Raw genomic sequence first — 9,318 nt, forward strand, 5'->3', positions numbered from 1 at the left:
AGGACAGGAGAGGAGGGGGCAGAAGAGGGAGAGGGCAGAAGAGGACAGGAAAGGGAGGGGCAGGAGAGGGAGAGGACAGGAGAGGGAGAGGACAGGAGAGGGAGAGGACAGAAGAGGGAGAGGGCAGGAGAGGGCATATCTGACACTCTTGGCCCGGACTTGTGACTGACTGCGAAACAACATTAGTGATGGATTTAAATTATCCACTTCATGTTGAGTATCACTAGCTGACGCCTGACTGGGAGGGGGGGGGACTTTAGGGATCACATGAAGATTAGCCCCTCAACTTAATTCACCTGATGATCAAACACCCTAAGGCTAACCTAACCTAACCTAACCTAACCTGACCTAACCAATCTAACCTAACCTAACCTAAGTAATCTAACCTAACCAATCTAAACTAATTAACTTAATTAATCTAATCTAACTTAACTAATTTAATTTAACTTAATCTAATCTTACCTAACCTCCCCAAGTAACATGAAGGTGTTTAAACATCTGGTGAAATAAGCTGGTAACCTAATCTTCTGGTGATGGTAACTTGAACTAACTAATACTACACTAATTATACAGTACTAGTAATTGTATTTATTATATGCAAGAGAATTATTGTGCATGAATTTTGGCGTCGACAGTCAGACTAACAAACAGACAAACGAACATACACGGAAGAGACAAACAGATAGATAGTAGACATACAGGCAGACAAAATGGACTACTACATACATTCGTGGTAACTCAAGTTTTACCACACACACACACTGTAATCTTTAACGAAAACACTGACATAACCAGACCATACCCACACACCGAGCCACCCACCCCTACACACTTCCTGACATATACCCAAACCCACACTCAGTCTCCCACACATTTGTCAATAAACGTGACCATCTGGAGTGGACAAAAAAAAAAAAAAAAAAAACCACTACATCAGCTGACGACCCGACCCTGCTGGACCAGACACCATGGAGTGAAGGAGACACCTGCCTGGCCTCCCGCCTCCACATCCTCCCATATTTGTTTCGTTAATTCTTTAGTTAAATAGATATTCAATTGCTGTTATGTTGTTTGTTTGTTGTTGTTTTTTATCCAGGAGACCTCATATTGCAAATGTAGAATATGTCAGTGCATTTTGAACGAGTGTTTCTTTAGTTTGGTTTTGCTGTATGGTAGCTTAAGTGAGCGAGTGAGGCAATAAGATGCGTCCTCTCATTTGCAGTTACGGTAGGAAATGTAACTCGGTAAGGATGCTTTGAGAGCTTAGGGGTTGTGATGGACCCAGTGTATTATGCAACAGTTTGGGCTCGTCTGGCTGGTTGGTTGGCACACACACACACACACACACACACACACACACACACACACACACACACTGTATATATCCTGGTTTCTTCTCCCAATCCAGAATGTGTCCTTCCTCATCCATTAGTTACGTCATAATTACCATCCTCCTCTTAACTTCATATACCACCTACCTACCTACGCCCACACCTAAATAAGATTCACCCATGCACTATACAGTATACTTACACCATACTTACACCACACCCGACATATTCTCCTCACATTTCTCCCAACTTCGAGCAGCACTGAACAATTTCGTGTCTGTGTTTACTTTTCACTCGTCTTCAACATTCGTTCCACCTTTTCCATTGCCAACGTTTTTGTTTCAGTATCAGTAGTCCTGTTAGAACTCTCGACCTACATCCCAAGCCAGTTTTAACACCCATACTCTCTACGCTTTCTCCCTGTTGAATTAGTAATACTATTATTCTTTTATACCAATTTTTACGATGAGTGATTCTCCGAGTTTTCACTCTATATACCATGACCTTTATATCAGTCAGAGCCATAATACAAATGTCTTCGTATTTTCAGTATAGTGTTTATATCTCCAAGAGCACAGTATAGAGATTCGTAGAGCCTCTCTCATTCTATACTCTAGAGTCATGCACAAAATTCATTTCCTGGATGCACAGTTACTCAAATGAGACTCTTATGTTCAAAACTTATATCAACAAACACCTAATACACCATAAGGTTCATTAAACGCTATTATTTTACATTATTTACCTAATGGCAACCCACAAGATGTGGCCATGCCGAGGAAGGAGGCCAATGGCGTGTGTAGGATCCCTCCATTGTTCTTAATAATTTTGTTAAGGGCTATTTTGAAGCCAAATACTGTTCTTGATTCCACAGTTTGGGTTGGTAGACCGTTCCATAATGCTTTTTTTTCATATTCAGTAGTAAAACGTTTCAGGTTAGTGTTGAGTGAGCGGTAGTCTTTTTTTTTTGTAAATAAATATATTAGGTCTATTCTTCGCTGTACGTACAGATGATAACCCACTCCACATAGTTACACTTAACCATTTGGCTACATCCGCACCTTGTATGTACACCCCACACCTCTAAACTACACCCATACATTTATCCGGCTTTGCCCTTATGTTGTGGTCACACCTACAACAAAATTAATTCACTCCCACTTTCTCAAGACGCACCTACACCCAGCCCCGCTCTCCACATGCACTGTTCACCACGCGGCCTCCAACGCACGTTCCCAGGACATTGACCTCTTTCCCGGGTATCGCACTGGTTCTCTTTCCCTATCGTGTATAATAAGTATTCAGTTTTTCATGAATATACATTTACAACTATATACAGTGTTGAAATGTACCAGTGTTTGTGTGTGAGCACACATAGTGCTGCACACACACACACACACACACAGTATATATATATATATATATATATATATATATATATATATATATATATATATATATATATATATATATATATATATATATATATATAATCAACCAGTAGATTTTAACATAAAGGTGAAGTTTGCAAAACTACTTCCTGAAAATGGTTGAGAGTCAGGACCTGAGAACATTATAAGACACATACCAGGTTGGAGGATGACGTTGGGATGGTGTATAGCAACTCCCGGAGGCAGATGGTCGAGCTGTTGCACCGGATTAAACTGACGCTCGTAATCACAGTACCAAAACTCTCACCTTCTATGATCTTGTAACGTAGGGCGAATGGTATAGAGACCTGTCATAAGACATCTTTAGGTTTACGACTTATGGCTCACCCGCGCGAAGAGATGAGGCAAATTAGACGAATTGTTTTCGTCAACGGAGTAGGTCATGCGGCCAACAGATAAGAACGAGTCGTTAAGGGACAGGCCAGCCCATCAACAAACAAGGTGAGGTTGAAGTTGTCCACAGACGAAGTGAGTGTGTGTTGTGGACAAGAGCGAGGTGATGATCACAGTGTGAGGCGGCGGCCGGCGGCTGCTGTGGAAGTGTGTGTGTTTGGCCAGCGTCCCCTACCTCGCCCCCGCCTCCTGCAACCCTTCCCCCCACCCTGTCAACGTAGATCCGCCTCCTCCCCCTTTCCTCGACACTACACGAGGGGCCTCCCTCCTGGGCACTTACTCACAAGGAGAAAGGTAGAGGTGCTAACACAGAAGCTGCTCATAAGTTGAGAGATGATGTTTTGGGGGGAGTTATATTTTTAGATTATCACGTGTATATGAGTCGGGTTGAAACATTCACTCGTTACAGTCTGGGTGTATTAGACCTTGGGTGTATCCTGTATGCGTGTTGGTGTCGTTAAATATAAACTTTTGAGTAAAGCTAATTTTGAAGAACTTGAAGCACTTTGTGAAATACACTACAGTATAGAGAGAGAGAGAGAGAGAGTTAATGCCAGTCGTTGTAATTTCGGGACCCATGTTTACCTGCCTAATTTACATAACGGCCACAACTAGAGGTGATCATAACGGTGAAAGGGGGCCTGTGACCGGTGCAGGACCCTCTTGTTGTTCTTGACTGAAATTTCCAGGAAAAGGGGGTTTCCCTTCCTGTATATACTGTCTTCTAATGCTACTTTATAACCGTAAATTTTTAGGTATAATTGAAATTTACCTTAATAGCCTTACAGGTTGACCTAAGATCTGACCTGTGTTCTTCGACGTAACTTATCAATTCGGGTTATACTGTAATATACTAACAGCTTATGAGTCTCTGACCATGACCTTCCTGCGTAAAGTTACTTATAACAAAATAAATATATTTTTGTAATATATCAAGTTGAAAGGCAAGAGTTAAGAGAAGACACAAAGACACAACAATACCCTGTAAGACAAGAGACCGATGGTCCTAGCGGGTCACAGCGGTAAGTAATCACTGTTGTGTCACTGTGCTTAAAATGTCACAGGTATACACAATTGGCCTTGAGGTATCAAAATCGTGTAATTCCTCACAAAACCACCAGGTTTACCACTATGGCCAATATGACGTGAAAAATGTCCTGTTATAACATTAGTTTTCCAAATACGACAGTTACTCGATCAATCTTTGCGCATCACCAGATTCATCTTCATAGTATTTATATTTACATTATTCAGACCTGCCAAAGATGATTTATTTGCACCTAAAATTCATAAATGCACTGATATTTGAAGTACGATCCAGTGGAGGTGGAGGAAGTATGTTGAGAAAGTAAAGCGAGCCAATTCGGATAAACAAAAATTGAAATACAGTATTTTTAAAATAGTTGAACTTCATTTGTTCGTCTGAGATATTTTAAGCTTCATTTGTTCGTCAGAGATACTTTAATTATTCTGTGAGTTCGGCCGCCTGCAGCAGCATTGTATAGTATTTGCTGTAGTAAAGTATTCCAGTTGTGAATCTGATTAGAACGTACACAAAAGAATATTTATTTCCAAATATATCGTAAGAGGATATATTCTAAGATAGCCACATACTGTATATAGGATACTCTTAAAAACACGGAGATGGTCAAAACAGTGGTTTTACGGACATACAGTATACGACGCGGCGACGAACATGAGTAGATTCCATTGTAATCTTACATAATCAAACCTACCTAACCTAACGTGAATTAACCTACCAAACCCACGTATCCCAACGTAAATTAACCTATCAATTTAAACCTAACCTATAATATTTTGTAAACAAGTCAACATGCCGTCGTATGTTCGTGTTCAGGACAAAAAATAAAAATGCAAATAAATCGAAAAAAGGCAACCCCTTTATTTTTATTTTTTAATAATCTAGAAGTATGAGTGAAGTTTTCTTTCTAGAGAAAATTCTTCCGAAGTTGCTGGTTAACAACAGTAAGTGTTTCAGAGGAAAACCGGGTTTTGTAACTTTAGTATCTATCTGGGCAAAGAACACCTCATGGGACAGTGCTTGGGTACATGAATATGTAGAGGAGTTATACGATTTAAGCTTGATTAATTATGAAATCAATATAGAGCTTGATTTAAACCTCTTATAAGGTATTTTTTACTATAAACGTCACGGCAGAAAATTATTAGCTACTCGCAAATTTAACTTATAGTTTACAGGTGGTCTGTGACTGGTACTACGGTGAGTAATGCTAACACTACAGCCTGCATATATATATATATATATATATATATATATATATATATATATATATATATATATATATATATATATATATATATATATATATATATTATCTGTATAGTGTACTGTATATGCAACACCATTGCCATAATTGTTAATGCATTTATATGATGCCGTAATTTGAAAACATGCTTCAGTAATTCTGATTTAAAGTTCGTTCGCAAATTATAGCTACAGTACAGCGTCAGTGGACAATCAGATTACGAAAAGTGTATTGACAATAATGGCGAACAAACTGAACTTATGGGACTTGGCTTCGCAGTCCCTATTATTACCCCTTATAATTCCCCTTGACTATAACTTTGGCCAGAATCTTCTTACTGCTGTTTAAAGTAAAAAACAATCACCACACGTAAAATATGGCAGTGGATATTCGTCCTGTATTCCAGATGAATATCTCCAGCCTTTCGACAATCATTATATAGAAGACAACTTATTACTTACCTCAACAAAATCACAAGCAATGGTGAAGAATTGAAATTTTCGATTTTTTTTAATAGGAAGAGATAAAGAACTCAACTTCCACGCCACTTGTAGAGCTTAATCTGGTGTTTACAAACAAATCTACTTCGTCCGAGAGTTCGGGACAAATATCTACTGCCTAAAATATATAGAATTCCTATGTATCCTAGAATACTAATCAAAATTCGTTATGAAGTATAAAAAAAATTAATGATCAAGAACATGTATAAAAAAATATTTCAATGCATGAGAATATCCAATGTGAGCCAATTATCAGAATAGGTAAACCAAATTTCAATACTGTACAGTACTAACCTTTGATAAATGCAAAAACTAATTAGAATAAAAATGTATGATTAAAAGAGCATGTGAACATACTAAGATACGGTAAGAGGAAAGTGTAAAATTAAATAAATTATTTGCTTTGCCTTCTACTGTAGGTAAAATATTATAAACAATAGGATGTTGGCAGCGTGCATTGTGAATTTGTGTCCTGAATTCGATTCCTATCCTGGGACAGATGTGACAAGGGAAAGGTACTGTTCTCCTATCCTATGCACAGTACCTTGGAGAAGGGTGTGAGTGACCCTACCAATCAATCATCACAGGTGTTCTCTTGGTACTCCGGTTTCAGCCTAAATTAACACTGGACAATGAAGGACAAAACTCATCAAGACCAATGTGGGATTAATCAAGCCATTCATTTCCTTTCCACGCCAAAGCAGTAAACTCAAACCCCTAGTTGTTGTTTTTTGTTTTTATTTGTCGCTATCGCTAGGACAGACACCTTGTAGGGGTATGAGATATTGGTTTACGCTCAGGATGGGATGGAGAAAGGAAACTCACAATGTGCTCACTGTATACATATTGCATTGGATGTACAAGGCAGCTTGTTGCTGGGTAGGTAGCCTGGTAATAAGCGTTGAGTAGAGAGAGCTGGGTGGTGAGGGTGCCCAGAGTGAGGGCACGCAGCTTGAGGGACGCCACGGTCGCTGGCGGGAGCAGCAGCCGCACGGCTGGCGCGGAGGTGTTGCTTGCTGGTGGCACTGGGTAGAAAAGAGAGTGGTCACAGCGGTGTCAGGCGTTATAAGGCGGGGGTAGGCGTGGGTAGATAGTTGACCCCCGCTCCGTGGGCGGCGCTGGAGGCGCAGGCTGGGAAATTCGAGAAGGTTCGGTGCTTGTAGGGGAGGAATCCACTACAATACTCCCCTTTCCCTCCGGGCGCGGCGGGAGGCTGGAGGTTGGCAGAGTTGCGTGCTACATGTGAGGCAGAACGGGCGGTGCGTGCCACATGTGAGGCAGAACGGCGAGGGCGTGAATGAGCCGGTCGCTAGGGTGGGGGGCAACTCTGTCTAGATACACGAGATCTGTGGGAGAAAAGAGGGAGAAGGAGGGTTGTGGAGGCGATGAATGTTGTGCTTCACTCGCGACAGGTACAGAGTCCTCAGATGCGCCTGCTGGGGTGTGTGGGCCTGAGTCAGGAGCAGGGGCTGCGTTAGGAAGTGTGTCCATGACAGCAGCAGGGTGCATGACAGCAGCAGGGCCCACGACAGCAGCAGGGGGTACCTGAGGGAGAAAAGAGGGGTGTGTGGGTCCGCGTCCGGAGCAGGGGCCGCGTCAGGAGCGGCAGGGGGTACTGCTGGGCCGGGGGCGGCGTCTGAGGCAGGGCGGGTGTGTTGGGGTCAGTAGGACGTGGTGCTTGGGGCAGGAAGAGGAGCGGCTGTCTGCTTAGAGTAGCAGAGCTGCTCTAGGGTGTCTAACCTGCGGTGTAGAGACAGTAGCAGTAGAGCCGATGAGAGCTGCCTCTGCGTGGGTAAGCCAATCTTCCATGTTGCTTGAAGACTGGGAGAGTGTTCAGTTTTCCTCCATCCTGTGTGAGTGCGAATCTCCGGGGGTCACCATTTGTAGGGGTATGAGATATTGTTTCACACTCAGGATGGGATGGAGAAAGGAAACTCACAATGTGCTCACTGTATACATATTGTATTGGATGTACAATGCAGCTTGTTGCTGGGTAGGTAGCATGGTAATAAGCGTTGAGTAGAGAGAGCTGGGTGGTGAGGGTGCCCAGAGTGAGGGCACGCGGCTTGAGGGACGCTGGCGCGGAGGAGGTGTTGCTTGCTGGTGGCACTGGGTAGAAAAGAGAGAGTGGTCACAGCGGTGTCAGGCGTTATAAGGCAGGGGTAGGTGTGGGTAGAGAGTTGACCCCAGCTCCGTGGGCGGCGCTGGAGGCGCAGGCTGGGGAATTCGAGAAGGTCCGGTGCTTGTAGGGGAGGAATCCACTACAACCTCAGCTCTGAGGGCATGGCGTGTTTACTGGGGTCAAGGATTTTTTTTCTGTTCTTTGTGTTTTAATATTTTTGCTAATATTTTCGTTGGCAGTTATATAATATAATGATCAATGTTTTCTTCTTGTTCCCCACGTATTTCTCAACGTCATTAATCTTCATGTTACTGTTAGAAGTTACATTAAGTTAAAATAGTGTAGTGTCCTATAGTATTATTCGTTTTCTTCTTTTATAAAATTTTTCTCTTTAAAGAAACTAACGAAAAAGAAATACATAAAACATTACGGTTTTTCCATTTGATTCAAAACAGCAGCATAGAGTTTAGATACAGTATTATCATATAATGATCCCCCTGGCTTTTAATTTCAAACACATTTAATTTTAGTTTTAAATTAAATGTAAGATAGTGTTAAATCTGAGCGTCAGGGTGCAGCACTGCGCAGTACGTTGTAGTGAACATTGACAACCGTACACAAGTGTGTTTCACTTCTTAGCTTTATAAACTTTGGAGTTTGTACTATCAGCTGATAGCGTAAATAAACACATGGGTTGGTACAGGTAAATTTCCCTTTTTAGGGAAATTTACCCATAGAGTGGAGAAGGGGAAAAAAATGAAAATGGGTCAAAATCTAGGGGGTATGGAGAGCAGCAAGTTTGTGTCAGTCGGCGCCCAAACGCCCACCCTCTCCACCCACAAGGTACTTCGGCCTTGTAATAAGGCCAACACGATGTTAAACTAACTAAACTACTGTACTTCGTTGTGTCGTGTTGCATTGGCACTATATTTTGTTTATATTACCATTCTCCTCTGGTCACACACCTCTGCTCTTCCTTGTCCCGTGATAGGCTGTTTTCATTAATTTGAAATCTAATATATTATTATACTATATGTAAAATCGCCTGGGCTAAGACCTACAAAGAACTTTTTCAGACTGGCCTGTAAATCCTGTATCTAAATAAACAAACAAAAATAAAATATCGCACTAGACTAAAAGGATCAAACTCGGCAAAAACGCATTGGATATTAAAAGGACACTTACAGTTGCTATTAATATGGGTTAGAGTTCTGTGAAAAAGTTTAGAGCTGT

General features: G+C 41.5%; 1 protein-coding gene across 2 annotated transcripts in view; it reads right to left on the minus strand.

Moving 5' to 3' along the window:
• Positions 1-3,316, minus strand: part of LOC121870996 (major facilitator superfamily domain-containing protein 12-like) — an 82,615-nt gene extending 79,299 nt beyond the window's left edge. For both annotated transcript variants that reach the window (XM_042373014.1, XM_042373011.1), the window contains exon 1: positions 2,920-3,316. The gene's annotated coding sequence lies outside the window, so the exon portion shown is untranslated. The remainder of the gene's footprint in view (positions 1-2,919) is intronic.
• Positions 3,317-9,318: the final 6,002 nt, after the last annotated feature.

The sequence above is a fragment of the Homarus americanus genome, unplaced genomic scaffold (genome assembly GCF_018991925.1).
Source record: "Homarus americanus isolate GMGI-L3 unplaced genomic scaffold, GMGI_Hamer_2.0 scaffold52512, whole genome shotgun sequence".
In the NCBI taxonomy this organism is placed as follows: domain Eukaryota; kingdom Metazoa; phylum Arthropoda; class Malacostraca; order Decapoda; family Nephropidae; genus Homarus; species Homarus americanus.